Source organism: Thamnophis sirtalis, unplaced genomic scaffold (assembly GCF_051295495.1).
Source record: "Thamnophis sirtalis isolate CommonGarterSnake01/CBP01778 unplaced genomic scaffold, rThaSir2_p1.2 scaffold_4, whole genome shotgun sequence".
In the NCBI taxonomy this organism is placed as follows: Eukaryota; Metazoa; Chordata; class Lepidosauria; order Squamata; family Natricidae; genus Thamnophis; species Thamnophis sirtalis.
In genome coordinates this window covers 74,217,991-74,235,934 of record NW_028261384.1, presented here as the reverse complement: position 1 = coordinate 74,235,934, position 17,944 = coordinate 74,217,991, and the positions used below count along the sequence as shown (strand labels likewise).

The 17,944-nt window shown below is 40.8% G+C and overlaps 1 protein-coding gene across 6 annotated transcripts in view; it reads right to left on the bottom strand.

Moving 5' to 3' along the window:
- HECW1 (HECT, C2 and WW domain containing E3 ubiquitin protein ligase 1) overlaps positions 1 to 17,944 on the bottom strand; it is a 274,097-nt gene that overhangs the window by 208,441 nt on the left and 47,712 nt on the right. The gene's annotated exons all lie outside the window — the stretch shown is intronic.

Genomic DNA, 17,944 nt, shown 5'->3' with positions numbered 1-17,944 from the left:
TAATTTTTGATCCAAAAATTTAACTGGGATCATCCAAAACAAGACATTAAATTTTGGTAAAACTTTCATTTTTATCATTGCAATTCTTCCAAACCATGATAATTTTACTTCCCCATATTTATGGGGAAGTAAATTTTTTATTGTTTATATATTTTTAACTTTTCATAATTTATTTTAACTCTTGAGTATTTTTTGGGATGTCAATATCTAAATATTTAATACTATTTACTATTTTTAATTTATATTTTCCTTTCAATACATTCATTTCTTCTTTACTATGGTTATATAACATCATTTCTGATTTTCCCCCGTTTATTTGTAAACCACTATATTTTGCAAATTCATTCAGGTGTAAATATATCCTCTCTATAATAACTACAGGATTTTGAAATGTTAATACTGTATCATCTGTAAATAAATTTATTTTAATTTTCTTCTGTACACCTATTCCTTCAATCAGTGAATCTTCCCTAATTGTGTTTGCCAAAACCTCCATCAATAACTCAAATAAAACTAATATTTAAACAGCAAATTTTGTGAAAATAGTAATAAAAATTCTAGAATGTTGGCTAGAGCCACACAAGTTAAAAAGGCAAAAATCCTGATTGGAGTAATAAAGAATGATAAGGGGGAAAGATGTAACATGATGATAGAAAAATTCTTGATATTTCAAAAGTTCTTTGAAAAGCCAAATAAGGGAAATAAAATAAATGTGAATGAAAGTCAGGCATATATAGAAAAGAATTTAAATTGTGAAATTCAATAATATGATATAGAAATAATGAAATCACAAATAGGAGATACTGGAAGTTATTAATAACTTGAAAATAGGTAAGGCATTGGGGTTAGATGGACTAGGCATAGATTATAAAAATTTTAAAGGATTATTGGTGCCGAAGATGAAGATAATGTTTAATAAAATAATGGAAGGAGAAATATTCCAAGTTCCTGGAAGCAATCTTTGATAATACTGATAGTGAAACCAGATAAAGATCCTACAAACCCAGGATCATATAGACGTAACTTTGAAATATTGTTAAATGAATTGTGGTACATCAAGGACTGTACTGTACTCTTACAGGTTAAATAGAAGATGTGCATTAAATCAGGCTTAATTTAGTATCACAATAGAGAGCAGCATAAAATCTCTTTATTCAAAAGGAAAGAAAAGCTGGGAAATATTGTTAAGAAGGAAACAAGCAGAGGTAGCTATGACTATCCTCTTAATTTATAGTAATTACTATTTTACCACCATCCCATTTTTTAATAAAATTAAGACCTAAGAAGAAAGGATTTAATGTTGTTATTTATTCTTTATTCTCCAGGAAATTTGTACAGAAACAAATATATTGTATACTAGCTGTACCTGGCCACCTACCTGAAATATTTAGTGTAGCGTGCGTTGCTTTTACGTCCACCAGATGGCGGTGGAAACATTGAAATGGAATCATGAAATATTTAGTATAGCATGTGTTGCTTTTACGTCCACCATATGGTGCTGGTTTTCAAAAAAACATGTTTTTACAGAAAATCATGTTTTTACCTGTCACAGGTGTGACATCTATGTAATATACATATATAAAAACATTCACGTATTCGAATGCAACGTTGTGTCAAAATTTCAAAGCAATCGGTGAAGAACTTTTGGAGATTCGCAATTTTATATAGATGATTATACCCATTTTTTATGATTTCAAAATAGAAATCTTTAAATATATTCAACTAGATTCAGCTCCCCTTCATTAAAATTTCAGCAGAAAAAAAGGATCAGGGCATTAGATTCTGAAATCTCCCCAAAAACTCACACAAAAAACTAAAACATAATGTGCATTAAAAAATATTCCTCAATTACACTCACAATTGAAACCAAATTTTTTATTGCTAAGCAATGTGATTGTTAAATGAGATGTCACATGAACATGTCTAATTTTACAACTATTTTGCCATGGTCATTAAGCACATCACATTTAATTGTTGAAAGCTTGCTGGAAAAATTGGCATTGAAAATCATGTGAATCTAGGATGCTACGGTTATAAATATATGCTGATTGCCAAGCACCCAAATCACAAGCACATGAGTACATGGATGTTACAATAATCACTAAGTGCAAGGACCAATAACATATCATTACTTTAACGGTCACTAAACAAATGATTGCAAGACAAGAACTACCTATATAGATTTCACACATAGTGACATATGCACAATTATAATTATCTGGGCTAAAGTAGAATACTTTTTTGCTAATATTGCTTTTAGTGAAAAATGAAAATTGGAAAAACAAATCTTTCAACAACTGTGATGAGAAAAACAGTGAATAAATAATAGCCTAGAGATTTGAGTATGACATTTTATTTTTTAAGTTCATTATATTAATCATTCCAAAAATATGGGAAAACTTCTATGATTTCCCTGTTCCTTTGAATTTTCTATGATTCTGACTCTGCTACCCTTTAGAAGACATGAAGACCTGCTCTTCTTAGCAGATCATGATGCATGTAACGTGTAGGTACACTTTTTACTTTGATGTATCTGTCAAATGTTGCATAATTGTTGTACAGTTGCTTCAACTTGATTTGTATTTGGGTGTATATGCATGTGTTATATTTTTGAAGTCAGAAATATTGGGTGATTGCTAAACTGCTTAGCTGTGCATGAATAGCATATCACTGTGCAGGCTTTTTATGGTTTTATGGTTTTATGGTTTTATTATTTATAGGCCGCCCTTTTCCCTGAGGGGACTCAGGGCGGCTTACAATATATAGGGAGGGGAGTACAAGACAGTAAGACATAAAACAATACATAGTAAAAATAGTACACAACATTCATCATTCGGGTGGGGACGGATTACGATCTTTATCCCCAGGCCTGACGGGATAGCCAGGTCTTGAGGGCTGTGCGGAAGGTCTGGACGGTGGTGAGGGTACGAATCTCCACGGGGAGATCGTTCCAAAGGGTCGGAGCTACTACTGAAAAGGCTCTCCTCCGTGTAGTTGTCAGTCGACACTGACTGGCGGATGGAACTCGGAGGAGGCCTAATCTGTGCGATCTAATAGGTCGCAAGGAGGTAATCGACAGGAGGCGGTCTCTCAAGTACGCAGATCCACTACCATGAAGGGCTTTATGGGTGGTAAGTAGCACCTTGAAGCGCACCCGGAGATCAACAGGTAGCCAGCGCAGCTCGCGGAGGATAGGTGTTATGTGGGCGAACCGAGGCGCACCCACGATCACTTGCGCGGCCGCATTCTGGACTAGCTGAAGTCGCCGGGTGCTCTTCAAGGGCAGCCTCATGTAGAGCACATTGCAGTATTCCAGCCTAGAGGTCACAAGGGCCCGAGTGACTGTTGTGAGAGCCTCCCGGTTCAGGTAGGGTCGCAACTGGCGCACCAGGCGAACCTGGGCAAATTCCCCCCTGGTCACAGCCGTCAGATGGTGGTCGAAGGTCAGCTGTGGGTCCAGGAGGACTCCCAAGTTGTGAACCCTGTCTGAGGGGTATAAAGTTTGGCCCCCCAGCCTGAGTGATGGAGCACTAGCCAAATTATTGGGAGGGAAACACAACAGCCACTCGGTCTTCTCCGGGTTGAGTACAAGCTTGTTAGCCCTCATCCAGTCCCTAACGGCTTCAAGACCCCGGTTCATCACGTCTACCGCTTCATTGAGTTGGCACGGGGCGGACAGATACAACTGGGTATCGTCCGCATATTGGTGGTATTTTATCCCGTGCCTCCGAATGATCTCGCCCAGCGGTTTCATGTAGATGTTAAATAGTAGGGGGGATAAGACCGAACCCTGCGGCACCCCATATGTTAGGGGCCTAGGGGTCGATCTCTGCCCCCCAACTAACACCGACTGCGACCTGTCCGAGAGGTAGGAGGAGAACCACTGCAAAACAGTGCCTCCCACCCCCACCTCCCACAGTCTTCGCAGAAGGATACCATGGTCGATGGTATCGAAAGCCGCCGAGAGGTCAAGGAGATCCAGGATGGAGGCATGGCCTCCATCCCTGGCTCTCCAGAGATCATCGGTCAATGCGACCAAAGCGGTTTCAGTGCTGTAACCAGGTCTGAAGCCGGACTGGAAGGGGTCTAGGTAACTGGCTTCATCCAAGGACCGTTGAAGCTGGAAGGCCACCACCTTCTCAACAACTTTCCCTACAAAGGGGAGGTTGGAGACTGGATGATAATTGTTGAGAACAGCTGGATCCAAAGATGGTTTCTTCAGGAGGGGTCTCACCACCGCCGCTTTAAGTGCGGAGGGGAAGTGCCCCTCCCGAAGGGAGGCGGTAACGACCGCCTGGATCCAGCCTCGTGTCACCTCACTGCTGTTGGCGACCAACCAGGAGGGACACGGGTCCAGTACACAGGTGGAGGCACTCACAGCTCTCATGGCCTTGTCCACATCCCCAGGGGCAACATCCTGAAACTCAACCCAGGGGTGGTCTACCAATTTATCCTCTTTATCCTTTTAAACTCTTGAAGGTCATTATTTTGTGGATGAAAATTTTTAGTGGTCTGTTTCAACTGTATTTAGGAAATATTTTTTTCCTCTTAGCCCTTAATTATATTTTTCAATCAATTGAGTCTCTGCATTGAATTTGCTTTTGACATTTTATTGTTCAATTTATTTTTAGTCTCCATTTCTATACATAGCTACATGAATATAGTCCACAGGATCTGGGGGACATAGAAATGTTTCACCCTAACACTGAATTGCAATCTATATATTCCATTTTTATGCTGTAAGTAGCAATACCAATAGCAGAATTATATACTGCTTCACAGTGCCTTACAGCTCTCTCTAAGTGATTTATAGAATCAGTATATTGCCCCCAACAATCTGGGTTCTCATTTTACTGACTTTAAAAGGATGGAAGACTGAGTCAACCTTGAGCCGGTGAGAAGCAAAGTAATACGAACATACCCAAAATGCGGCAAACATTACATAGGCTCTATTCCCCAAAAAATGAGATTGTAGAAAAGTAAAAGCCCCATGACTTTAAAATATAAGGTTTCTTAATGAAAACTCCAAAAGTGCATCAATGCAAAGAGACCATGCTATGGATATGAGGCTGCATGCAATTGTCAAAAAGATTTAATAAAAGTAGAAGTGAAGAAAATTCTTTTCTCCTTCAATGTATCATCTGCATCTTATACAGTAGCAATTACTCAAATTAACTTACTGTTTTCAGACAAGAAAAAGAATGAGAAAGTCTTGTGTAGTATACTACAATTATACTTGTAGCTTAACAATCCAAAAACATTTTTATTATAACATTATTCTCTATATGGATATTTTGAAGGGTAACATTCAATTATAAAGTACTTTTTTCAATTGTTATATTTTATTTATCAAAGAGATGCTTTTATTTATGCTCAATAAAATGTAATACTTTTGTTTTTGGTGTTGGCAGAAAATGATTTATGATCTTATTACTTGTATGTATACTGAGAGCTTATGCAGAGACAAATTCCTTGTGTGTCAATCACATTTGCCCAATAAAGAATTATATTCTATTCTATTCTGTTCTTAGCAGTGATTTTCCTTCCTGTAAAAGCTTGGATTTCAGGAGAGGTGGGGCTAGCTGCCAGCACGAATGGCTGCTTGAACAGAGAGCTCTGTGAAGAGCAGCTGGGTCTGGCGTCCGGAGGGGTTTCTTGAAAGACTTTTGTAAACCGATGATTTTCTGTAGGGATTTCTTAAATTATGTTAAGGAACTACACTATTTCATTTTTTTCACTTTTTAAACAGAAAGATTATTGTCCTCACTTTTACAGCATGGGTGTTATTAATAGAGCAAAGATTTTGTTTATAATGAAGTACCTTCTCTGGCTTGGAGGTGAAGAGCGATAGTATTAAAGTTTTTATTTCTGATTAATTTGCTGGGGAAGAGCAATTCAGAGCATGGCAATATGACATTTATACTGTTTTCATCTAATAAAAGTGGGAAATATTGAAAGTGTCTGACACTCTTTCTTATTTACATAGTATATTCCAAACTTAAGTTTCTGTTCCCACAGTGCCAAGTCTTCATAAAGAGATGCTTCACAAAGTACTGTATTTTTTGGAGTATAAGAAGCACTTTGCCCCCTCTTAGAGGCTGAAAATGTGTCTTATACTCCAAATGTAGCTTTTTCAAAGCTGTTTTTCATCCCTAATGAGGCGTTAATGAGTGAAGTGATCTTCCGTGCTTTGCCTGGTTTTCTCATTACTGCTCCCACCAATGATCAGCTGTGCTTTAGAACAGGGGTGAAATTTCCCAGTTTGGCTGAACCGGTAGGGACGATTGTCCTTGGTTATGCAAACTGTAGTAAAAAAAAAAGTTTCTGAGGATCGTGCGGCTCAGCTGTGAGCCATGCGATCGTCCAAAGGCTTTTAAAAAGCTTTTTAAAGCATTTTTTCCCTGCCGGTCCACCCGAACTGGCAGGGGAAAAATGCTTTAAAAAGCTAAAAAAATAGCTGAAAGTAAAAACAAAGTTGGCCACATCCACCCAGTCACATGACACCCCCCCCCCCGACCAAGCCATGTCCACAGAACCAGTGGAGGTGGAGATTAGATTTCACCACTGCTTTAGAAGCTGTTTTTTTTATCCCCAATCAGGGGATAAAAAGCATGCGCGCACATGCACACTCAAAACCAGCAAACCTATGTGCTGAATCTGACCAGACTAAGGATGCTAGCCAGATGAATATCTGGTAGGCAGAATCTTTTCCCCCTTATTTTCCTCCCCAAAAACCAAGGTGTGTCTTATACTCCGGTGTGTCTTGTACTGCAAAAAGTACGATATATTAAAGGAGCATAGTATTCCTTTACATATTAAGTAGCATAAGCCTATGGTGGCAAGGTTTTCCCCAGATGTCTAGAGAGCATATATTAGCTCTACATAATGCTTCAAATTCAGTTCCAAAAAGATATACAACAAAGAAATTGTATAGGGGCTCAAACAGACTACATTTTCTAAATGAAATCTGATGTGTTGTGTGCTTGGGTAAAAATGATCTGGAAGATGTGTTTTACATTTCACCTAAGATCAATAACTCTTAACACAATTTATCTTCTGCTTGAATAAAAAAGTGGGACAAAGAATAAGAATGAGCCTTTGTAAATGGAATGGAATTGACTGTTGGAAGATGATAAGTGTCAGAAAAGCTGACTTATCTTAAAGAAAACCAGCCAGGTAATTAAAGAAACAACTTGCTTACTTGTATGGACATGAAAGAAACAATATTTATTGAAAGTTATATCTTATCCACTTCATAGATATTCTGTTTTGACAAAATATGAATTTGACCATGGGGTTACTCATATTTGCATAGAGATATGATTTTTATTGAACCTAATGCTTCCTTCCACCAGAGCAGCTTATAAAGAAGCTCTGTTCTACCCCAAAGTTTCAACGATTTTAGATTGAGTTATCACCATATTGTATTATAATGTTCTCTGAGTAGTTGGAACCCCTTGCTAGCTTATATTTTGTTATCAATAACCATTTTGCTTATTGTTTTATATTTTTATTGCAGATTTGCTTTGTTTTTATGCTGTGAGATGACAAACTTGGAGTTGGGTGGCATCTAAGTTGAATGAATAACAATAACACTTTTTATCAATCAAATACAGAAAGATTTCAAGTTCATTCTAATATTGATTGAGAATGCACTGATGGAATTTCAACTTCCCCCACTCAAAAAAAATTAGTGACTTCTTATATGCAATATTTTTTCCATTTAGAGGGGGCTCGCTTAAGAACTTACCTAACGTAAGGTGAGGGGAACATGGATGTTATGATATCTGTGAATAAACTTGGGACACCAAAGGAAGAGCCACAAACTAGACAATGGTCAGGCAAGTGGCAGCTGACTATGCAGAAGGAATGGGTGCTTGGCAAATGTTTCAGAAGGGACACTTCCTAAATTCTTGAACTGTAAAGGCAACAACTAATAAATGAAAAAAAATTATTTCCACTTAAAAGATTAGACAGAGATCTTTGCTTACAAACAATCAAGAGTGGTGTAGGAAAATATGCATGAAAATATTATAAAATGATTGCATAATAGTTTCTGAACAGTTACATCAATATTTTGTTCAATGAACAAGCTTCAACTATTTCTTATGTAAGTTTTTGAAATATGTTTAATTAACTGACTGAAAAAAGCCTGTTTGCCATAAACACAAGTCTCAATCATTTTAAAAGGTATGATCAGCTGCTCAATTGTTAATACAATAATGCAGATCCTGAGAATTATTCTACCCTCCAGAAAATGAAACTATTTTGATAAATCAGCAGCAAAGAAAAGCTCAGCAAGTAAAAAAAACACACCAGAAAACACTTTGTTTAATTCAGAGATAAAATTATTTAGAAAAACAGTACTATATTGTCTTAGTTTTAACAAACACATAATAATTTAATAATATGATGTGGCTAAAATGTGTACATTGCAATAGGAATCAATCCAGTTTGACATTATGTCAAAATATATACAGCATGCAGATTGTCATGGCAGATTTATGTACTGGGATGACTAAGAATCAAATCAATGCTGCATATAGACTCATGAAATTGACAGGTGGCAGTTACAGGTTTGAAGCTGCCCAAAGGTTGAATAATTTATACATCTAGGGCTAGCTGTTTTTTAAAGGAAGCATAATGAAAAGGTGAGCACTCTTTAAGATCTAAGGGCTTAAATGGATTTAAGTTTAAATATCTGTATATGCCACACTGAAAGATGTATTCCTGTTCACAAGTATATTCTTATTCTGGTTCACATGATCTTCCACTTTACATTCAGGAGTTTCAATCTTAACTTACAGGTAGTAGTATTAAAAATAAGAATATATTGGGCATAGACTTTCCTGGAACATAATGTGTCACTTCTGTAAATTTTATTATTCATAAAAAGACAATCACAATGCTCTTGTTAACATTTGAACAGATGATGTTATATAATTCAAAATATATAAACTGAAACAATGTTTAATTAGAAATCAGGCTCCCAAGGCAATGTATGCGGTTACACTGAAAACATATTGCTCATACAAGTGAAGTACTCAATTATTGTCAATACCCATACTGATTGCAGCCCCCTCAAAACTTGTTCACAAAAATTGATTCACTCTTCACAAGAGTGTAGGATGCTATGTAGAACACTTGAAGAGGAGGTGGAAGAGAAGAAATTGTCTAAAATCAGATGGCTTGTAATATTTTTATTAGTGAAAAATTTTCATTGGATACAGCCCAGAAGGTGAAAATGGGTGTTGGTTCTTACCTGATACGCTCATTCTCTATTGAAGTGGAGACAGCAGCCAGAATGGGTTTGCTCTGTCCAGTAACCAATCGGACTGAGTCTACACTTATGATGTCGTCAAGCCCTTGGTGACTGCTCCCCAGTTTAGATGAAGCAGACTGCAGACTCAAGTGAGAATTGTGAGAATCAAACATACATGTATCAAGTCCATACTCTCTCTCCTCTGCACAAAAAGTTCTGAACTGCATGACACACCCAGGGTGGGGCTGGCTGCTGTCTCCACTTCAATAGAGAATGAGCATATCAGGTAAGAACCAATGCCCATTCTCCTATGATCGTGGAGACAGCAGCCAAAATAGGATGTACCAAAGACTGGGCTGTCCACTAGGGTGGGAATACTAAAGAAAATCTGTTAAGGCACAAGCACTTGTTGTAGCACCCTGCGCCCAAAGGCTGCATCAGCCGACGCATACTTGTCTAACTTGTAATGACTATGAAGACCACGGGAGGCGCCCATGTGGCTACCTGGCAGACTTCTTCCAATGTGGCTTGTATGGACCAAGCAGCAGTTGTTGCAGCACTTCGTGTAGAATGAGCTGCAATGTTTAGAGGTACCTGCAAGGATTGAAGTTCAGTTGTTGCAACACTTTGTGTAGAATGAGCTGCAATGTTTAGAGGTACCTACAAGGACTGAAGTTTAATACAGGCTCTGATCCACTGCCCCAGACTTGACAATGAAGCCTTGTTACCAAGGAAGCTTGGCGAAAGGATACGAAGAGAGTTTCCGAGTGGCGGAACGGATTGGTGTGGTTGATGTAGATCTTGAAGGCACATTGTATGTCAAGAGTGTGCCACTTACGCTCCCTCTCATGATGAGGAGACGGACAAATATCAGGTAAGGTTAACTCTTGACCTCTGTGGAAGCAGCTATTCACCTTTGGTATGAATGTCGGGTCCAGTCTTAAGACGACTCAATCTGAATGGAATACGTACAAGTCATGCCTGACTGAATGGGCAGCCAAATCAGAAATGCGTCTGGCAGATGTTACACTGGGGGTCGAGGTGACAAACTGACCCTTGGTGTAGAGACAGGAGAGACCGTGGAATGTTCCATGGATTGGAGATTGACAGAGTCACTAGATCAGCATACCAAGGCCAGCATGGCCAATCTGGCGCCAGTAGTAAGAGTTCCGCCTCCTGTTCCAACATTTTCTGAATTACCCACTGAATGAGGGGAAGGGGCGGAAATGTGTATAGGAGAACTTTGGGCCAATGGCACCTGAGGGCGTCTACTCCTTCTTCCATGGGATCCATGAACCGCGAGTAATACCTGGGTACCTGGTTTTTTTTCTGCCGTCGCAAATAGATCTAGCACTGGGAGGCCTAATCGTAGGCCGGGCGATGGAAGAGGTTCAGATGGATGCTCTCACTCTGCCTGATCTATCCTAGTCCGGCTCAGCCAGTCTGCCTGGATGTGGGGGACCCCTGAGATGTGCTCTGCCCTGAGAGATGACAGGTGAGATTCCGCCCACTGGCACAACAGGGTGGACTCCTGCATCAGGGTCCAGGAACGTATTCCCCCTTGCCTGTTTATGTGCACCTTGGTCGTGGTATTGTCTGTTAGGACAATGGTGGTCCTGAACTTTGTGTTGGAATTGTATGAGGGTGAGATGAACCGCCCATAACTCTAGCCAATTTATGCTAGTTTGGCTCTCTTCGAAGGACCACTGACCCTGAGCCACTAGCTCCTGCATGTGCACCCCTACCCCATCCATCGTAAGTGTGAGACAACTCGGATCCCTGAACAATGTTCCTTGCAAAATTGCTGGGGACTGCCACCATTTGAGGGACTGTAAAACCTGACTGGGAAGGAGAACCCTGAGAGGGGAGCAGCTCCTGTCAGCCTTTTGATGCAGAAGCATGAACCATTGAAGGATCCTGCTATGGAACCTGGCCCACGGGACAACCCCAAAGCAAGACACCATCTTGCCCAAAACTTGGGTGAGAAGAAGAAGGGATGCCTTGCGTAGGCACAGAACCTTCCTGATAATTTCCTTCTGACTGAGTATGCGGTTGTTGGACAGAAACATCCTCTCTGCCACGGTGTCTATTAGGATCCCGAGGCGAAGAATGTGAGTTCTGGGTATGAGGTGACTCTTCTTGAGATTCAACCCAAACCCGTGATTCCGCAGGGTGTGAATGGTGAGAGCGAGATCCCTTTCTGCTTGAGCCGGTGACCTGGAAACAGGAGGATGTTATCCAGGTAACAGAGAATCTGAATTTGGGATGACTTGATATGGGTGACTAGGGTTGCCAGTACCTTTGTGAATACCCTGGGGGCCGAGGACAGTCCGAACAGAAGAGCTCAGTACTGGAAGTGCCTCCCGCCCATAAGAGAAACTGAGATATTTTTGGTGGTCTATGAAGATGGGAATATGAAGGTAAGCTTCGATTAAGTCTACTGATGTGAGGAAATCACCCTTTCTGATTCCCTGCAGGATGGTGTGCAGAGAATGTAGATTGAAATGCCGGTAGACAATATGGCGATTCAACGATTTTAGATCCAAAATTGCTTTCCATCCCCCAGAGTTCTTTGGTACCACAAATGGGCGTAAATAAAAACTCTGTCTTTCTGATGAGGAGGAACCAGTTGGATGGCCCGGATCTCCAACAGGTGCTGAATGGCCTGTTCCATCAGTGACTTCTTGCGAGGACACTGAGAGACTGAGCATGGCACAAAGTGTTCCTGGGGGGTGGAGAGGAATTCCAGCATGAGGCCAAATTTGACAGTTTTGAGTACCCAATTGTCTGTTGTGGTCTCTTCCCAGGGGTGGGCAAAGAACACCAGGCAACCTCCGATTGGAATAGAGTCCAGATAGTCATTTTTGTTGTGAAAATTGGCAGTTGCTTTCTCCACAGTAAGACCTCTTGGGGGTTAGGTCTATTAGATCTGTCCTAGTGAGATCCCTGCCTGGGAGTGAAGGATTGCCACTGTGGATGGGAGAAAGAAGTTCCCCCGTCTGCCGGACGAAAGGTCGACCTCCTGTAGTATGGAGCGGGACAACTGTCCTGTTTCTTATAGATGGATGAAAGGACCTTGCGTTTGTCTTTAGACTCCGTGAGGTACGGATCCAAAGGGGTATCAAATAATTGGGTGCCACTGAAGGGGGAGACTGCTAGGTGCCACTTGGTACAGATATCCGCCTGCCATGGCTTGAGCCAAAGCAGACGCCTGGTCGTGACCGAAGAGGCCATGGCTTTAGAAGCAAACTTGACAGCACTGAGAGAAGAATCAGCCGCATATTCAACAGCTGCCCTAATCTTGTTGAGGTCCCTATGTGATCTAGTATCGGTAGGAGCAATGCACTCCTGAAGTTGTTCAATGCAGACTAGGGCCACTCTGGAGAAAAATGAAGTGGCAGTAGAGACCCTAACAGCCCAGGCCCCTGCCTGATAGTTTTTGACTAAGGTTTGGTCTGACCTTTTCTCCTCAGGCTTGAGAATGTCTCCAGGGGCTCCAGAGACCACTGTAGTAGATGATAGGGCTGCAACCGGTGCATACACAGAAGAAGTCTCGAAGAATTTGGTGAGTTCTGGTGCAATATTATAGAGACACTTATCAAGGTTGGTTGGCTGTGGACCTGTGCCCGGGGACTCCCACTGTTTTTGAATCATGTTCATGAAGATCTTGGGAGCATGGATCACCTCCTTTTCCACAGGTTTGGTGAATGTGATACTGGGACCCTCAGTTGTAGCTGGTTCTGTCGGTTTAGCCTGTGAAGTAGAGGCTGAAGTAGAAGAGGGTAAGTTAGCAGCTTTTATGACCTTAAGGAGAAGAGACTTAAAGCGATCGGTTTTGAATAATCCAGCAAAGGGGAGGGCATCTGGGGTGACCACCTCGTCGTCAGGCAGAGCTGAATCTCATAAGTTATCCTGCTCCCCACCAACTGATGCCTGAAGCAGAGGGATCAGGTTGTTGAGCAGCTGCAGATGATCTATCCTTGTGGCTATGTGATGGAGCAGGCTAAGGGTGCTGTTGTAGGCAAGAATTTGTGCCAATGTTTTGGCCTCAAAAAGTTTTAAGGCAGCAGGTACTAACTGACCTCCACCTGTATAAAAGAAATGTTTGATTGCATTTGAGGACCTAATGGCTACTTGCAATGTGTGATCCAGGTGTGCCTTCCATGTCCCTAGCGAGTGGAAAACCACACCAAGGTATCTAAATGTTCTAACCTGTTCCAAACTATATCCTTCTATTTTCCAGGAGTATTGGCTTGGTCTTTTAGCAAAAACTAAAATTTTTGATTTATCAAAGTTAAGGACCAGCTTGTTTTGCATGCAATAGCCGAGTGTTGCCCTAATTGCTCTCTTCAGTCCTATGGGGGTTTGGGAAATGATAGTGGCATCATCAGCATATAAGAGAATTGGCACTTTGCGTTGTCCTAGGTTAGGAGGATGGAAACCAGGGTTCTGTAAGAGATCAATCAGGGGATTAATATAGAAGTTGAAGAGGGAGGGGGACAGGATGCAACCTTGCGGTACCCAATTTTGTACCCTTACTGAGCCGGTAAAACTCCCTTGGGGATTGCACCTCACTTTCAGGGTGGAAAGAAATTTTTGTATGAGGAAGAGGAGGCGTTTATCGATAGTGGTGCATTTTAATTTCTCCCAGAGGGTGATCCTTGATATTGAATCAAAGGCCTGTTTAAAATCCAGGAAGGCCACAAAAAGAAACGATTTTTTTCTTTTATGTGTATTTTTGTACTAAATGGTGAAGTACCAAGATATGATCCACCGTAGATCTTCCTTCTCTAAAACCGGCTTTTTCGTCTTTGATTATCCCCCCTGAAATTAACCAATCTTGAAGTTTATAATTTAGGTGTTTGGCATACAGTTTACTAATAACGCTTAGAAGACTAATGGGCCTATAATTGCCTGGGTCATTTCTATTCCCTTTTTTATAAAATGGTATGATAATTGCTACTCCCCAATCTTTAGGCATATGGCCTGTATTGTCTATAAATGTAAACAGTGATGCTAAAAGTGGAGCCCACCAACTGGCGTTCTTTTTAATTATTTCTGGCAGGACATTATCAGCTCCGGGTGCCTTGTTAGCCTTTAGGGCTCCAATCAACCGGGATATCTCTTCTGGTGTAACAGGGGGCCAGTAAGGAGTTTGGTCCAAACTAGCATGGCTCTCCTTGGTTACATAGTCAGGATCTGTATAAAGCTCCCTAAAATACTCTTCCCAGACATGAATCGGGACCTGATTTGTTGGGGGTAGGGGAGGTTTTCCCAATCCCCTGGTGATGTACCAAAAAAGGGATATATTTTTTGTCCTGACTGCCGTAATTAGTCTATGCCAAGACTCCTTCAGAGCCACACTTTTCTTTTCTTTTAGAAGGTTCTTATATTTTGCTTTCAGCTGCTTTAAGTAGTAAGTGTGCTCCTCGGAGGGGGCACTTTTACTTTTCTTGTATTCCACATTATATATCCTTTTTAGTTGAACGCAATCTCTATCGAACCATTTTTTGTTTTTTGAAACTAGCATTTTGGGGTGAGCTAGTGATCTGTTACTGAGAACCGAATTCAAATTTAAAATTAAGGATACAAACCCCTCTAGGTAAGATCCCCCACAGTTATTTCTTAGTAGAGATGTACATAACTCTATGGTTTCAGGGGCTAACATCCATTTGGTAACTTCCTTAGCATTTTTCTCGTTCCATTTAATTTTTACCTGGGTATTTTCAGTCTCTAACCTGGGTAGGTAGGCTGTGCCTGCCCTTAGAGATTTCTGGTGTAATGTGAGATTAAGGATTATTGCATCATGATCGCTTTCCAGTCGCAAGTCTACCTCCATCTTCTGTAAGAACTTCAGGAGGTCATATGATATTATCCAGTAATCAACTGTGGATTTTCTTCCTGCTCCCCGATAAGTATATTCTGCTGGGAAATCGCCCCATGGGGACCCGTTAAGGATACAAAGATCTAAATGTTCAGTCATTTGTCTTACACATAAGCCTGCCCGATTAGTTTTAGGGTCTTTAAATTGTCTGGCATGCAAAGATTCACCTGTTACATTTTCATCATAGTGAATCTTAAACTGCTTATATAATGCTTGATCATTTGGACCCATTCTAGGGTTTAAGCCCCCCCCCCTATAATTATTGCAGCTTTGGGGGAATTTGGCTGAACAGCCAAGAATAAAATCTTCTACGCTGTCCCAAATCTTGTTAATCACATTATTCTTATTAAGTGGAGGAATATAGATATTAAAAAGCAAAATCTCCACCTGTTTAAATAAGAATAATGTAGTTACAACCCATGGCTGGAAAGGTGGCAGTGGTACACATTTAAAATGCAAGGATGTATTAACTAATGTCACAATACCCCCTTTAGCTCTCCCCCCCCCCACTTTGCTTGGGACAGCCGGGATTGAGTTAACCCAACAGCCATCTAACTGAATCTTTGTGGAGGCCCAGGTTTCCTGCAAGAAGAGGATGTCAAATTGTGATATATAGTCAAAAAAGAGTTGGTCTTTTGATGGGATGGGCCAATCTGCTATATTCAGGAAACTTGATTTATACAAAGGGAAGTTGTCTGATTGTTACCAGGGATTGAGGTGTCATCGCACATTGAATTGGCCTTCTTTAAAAATAGGGAGGACCCGTCTAGGTCATGTGTAGACTCTAGAGAAACTTGTTCAGGGTAAGAGGTTTTAGCACCAGCTAACAGAGCTTGCCATTTCGAAGCCTCTTCTCTGATTGTAGGACAAGGCGTTATTAGGTCATCTTTCATTCTTTGAGATGGTGGCTCTGACGTGGGTCGACTCTCGGTTTCTTGGTTTGGAGCTGGCAGTGCTGAAGGTGTCATGGGATATTCACACAGGGATGAAAACATCTCCATCTCTACTGGGATCTCTAATACCCCCTTTGGGTCTTGGCTTCTATTTTCTATGATCTTGTATCCATGTAATCTCTTGTCCTCTGTGGGGGGAAGTGAGAGGCTCAATTATTAGGGAAACCAGATCTATAAGCAGCTCTGCTGTATCCATTGTGACCAATAGGGATTTCTTTAAATTTTCTAACTTGTATAATATATTGTCTTGTTCTTTCCTTGGGAGAGCACCAAAAGCGTTAATGAGACCAGCTTCTGTGCTGTTAAGTATCTCTTCTCCGGGCAAGGCTGGTTGACTCCCACTGTCATTCTCTTTCTTTTCCAAGGTTGAAAATGAGGTGGTATCAGTCACCTTGGAGGCTCACATGTTATCTATTAATGGAGTAACCCTTTCCTCACCAAAGACTCTGATGAGAAATATTTGGAAGGAGGCTAAATATGCCTTCATCTTGAATAACATCTGTGGTATGATGGGCTGTTTGAAAGATAGAAGAATCCGCTTCCAATTTGGGGCCTCAGATAACCACTCCACAGCACGGAGATCAATCATGCCCCTGTGACAGTGAAGAAGCTGGCTTAGGGAATTTAATATTGCACTTCTGGAATTCCAACATCCATAATTAAGTCCGTTCAAATGGATTCTAAAAGCTATCCTTTGTGTTTGTAGTGAGCAATGTGATTGTTGTAATTGAGGGATGGTTTCCTGATTTCTTCTTTATTGATACCTTTTCCTCTTGTTGCATTGTCTGGGGTGGGGGACTGTTTTTCTGAGAGGACTGCCTCCTTTTATCCGTCTCTTTAACTGTTTCTCTGGCTCTTTGCTCTATTTCCTTTTCCTTATCCTGCGAATGGGAGTTAATCAAGTCTTCTGCAAGAACTTTAGTGAGAGTACTTGGGGCCCGATATTGTACTTGAAGAAAAACAGCTAAATCTTTTTTCAATGTCTTTACATCATGTTGGATTAATTGTTCAAATATTGAAACCACCGTTTGCGCTGTGAGAAGGCATTGCTTTGCCATAAACTCAGTTGAATTTTCGCAAGGTAAACTCTCCATACTCTGAATTATCTGGTTGTTTCTTACCTTTTTAGCCTTTAACTTAGACTCCATAAAGGAAGTTATTGGGCTAGTTGTTTTTGAGAAGAGCTGGCTTTCATTTTGTCCCCCCCTCCACTCCACCAGATCGGAAAAGTCTAGTAAATGCTGATTTGCCAAATCTTTTTGCCAGTCCTGTTCTATTATCTCCAGATTGTTGGAGATGGGGGAGTTGGTTTTACTTACAGATCTCTTGCCAACAAAGAGCTCCTCAATTCTTGGTTGTTTTGCTGTCTTCACTGGAGGGAGAGATCCTGGGCTGGTGCCATGGCGTTTCTTTCTTTTTCCCATGCTTTTTTAATTCTTCGGGAGCAACAAAAGTTTTTGTTTGTATTATGTTCTACACTGTTATCTCCACCAAAAAATGTTAATTAAATAAAAAAAGAATCCAGTAGGCGTACTAAAAATTGATAAAATAAAATAAAACTGGGAGGCACTACTGCAAACACGCTCCAGCTGCACCGGCTGCAGCTCTGCCCCCAGCCACAGCTTGGTCAGTTTTCTCACAAGACATAAATCAAAGCCACAATAAAGATAGGCAATGGTCTCACCCGTTTGATGGCCAGGCACTCCTGATCCGGTCCTCCTGGGATAATCCTGGGTCGCTGGGCACTTCTCATGGCTGCTGCAGAGTTTGTGCCTTTTTTAAAGTGTCCAAAATGGCTGACTTTTTTCCTCTGAGGGTTTTCTGAACCTCAAAATGGCCAGTGCT